The sequence below is a fragment of the Priapulus caudatus genome, unplaced genomic scaffold, assembly GCF_000485595.1.
Source record: "Priapulus caudatus unplaced genomic scaffold, Priapulus_caudatus-5.0.1 Scaffold1986, whole genome shotgun sequence".
NCBI lineage: Eukaryota > Metazoa > Priapulida > Priapulimorpha > Priapulimorphida > Priapulidae > Priapulus > Priapulus caudatus.
The window spans coordinates 24,340-25,954 of NW_014579047.1; positions in this window are offsets into that span (position 1 = coordinate 24,340).

A 1,615-nucleotide genomic window follows, 5' to 3' on the forward strand; every position below is an offset into this window, starting at 1 on the left:
AGATAAGTGTGTGTGTGTGTGTGTGTGTGTGTGTGTGTGTGTGTGTGTGTGTGTGTGTGTGTGTATTATTTCTGCCTGTGAATTTAGATCGCTTTATAGAATACAGGTGACCGCAAATTACACCGTGGCAGATTACCTTTGTAGGAAGGTGGGAAAAGTATGGTCACTGAACCTAATCCGAAAATAAGGACGATTGCACCAAGCACCAGTACAGCGGCGCTTGCCATCCTTCCAGCACAGTCGTCCAAGCCTGTAACATCATCACAGTAATAATCTGAAAGCTTGCATCATAGAAATAATATAGATAGACTATATCTATATTATCTAGGTTATCTATATTATTTCTATGGCTTCCATGCACGTTTCCCTGACCCGCACGCCCGCATGCAGACACTCACCTATATGCGATTGTGTGATTCCCTGGCCTTACAGAAAATGTCAAGCATGTTCTAAGCACGTATTTTAATATAAAATAACACTAACTTTCCAAGCAATTATTAAACTAATTTCAAAAGATGTCTCTCATATATAGTAAACGAGCTATCCAGTCATCTTACAGACATACGTACGTACACTGCTTTGGCTCTCCCTGAATGCCTCGCAACGAACCAACGCCGGCTCCTGACGTTATGTTAGCCTGACAATCCGTTAACTTTGAGACATCAAGCGACCACACACACCACGTACACGCGTGTCATGTTTATATGCTGGTGTAGACAGCGACTATACGCACAACATGACCATATAACATTCTGGCTAGAAAATGCATTCATACCATGGTACTGTGTTGCACTTTGGGTGCTATGTAAATATAAATATAATGCGTCCTGTCGAGCTATGTCACTATTGGCTATACTATATATTACAAAGTACAAAGTACATGTGCAGGGGCGAGTAAAAGAAAATGAATTAAACTATAAGTATACGTAATGTACAATCCATATTCTGTACAATATTTCGTACGTGGACAAAGGTTACCATTTAATCGCTTAATTATACCATGCAGGCTGCGTATGTCTAGAAACACGGCAGCAATATATTATTTTAAAGCGTGCATATAACCTACGCTATACCGGATGCACAACTATCTAATAGTCTTAATTACCGAATTAAGAGGTATATGTTTCAATTAAGAGACTATTTACGCAGCGATCGGACACAATACTTAATTATTTGGCCCCCCAAAAAGAGGGTTGCCAGATAGCACAATTTTTTTCCAACGCGATTTCCGGACTACAGCCAATCGGCGCACTGCATTCACTCGACTTCTTTGAAGCAACAATAAAAAATGAAACAAATGTCATCTTATCCCTATCCACTAGCGGATTAAGGGCGGGGCAACAGGGGCACGTGCCCCGGGCCCCCCACATTTGGGCTCCCCCACATTTAGAGTATCCTAAAATTTACAAAACTGTCGTAATTGTGATCCACAAAATTCTTAGCATGTAACGTTGAAGTGATGCGTTTCCCATGCTGTTTCTCTGACTGAATTTTGCTGTTCAGCTGAAGAACACTTTCCCTAATACCGAAATTGCTCTGAGAATCTATCTTTCATTGATGGTCTCGAATTGTACTAGTAGCGGTGAAAGGTCATTTTTTAAACTCAAGTTGATTA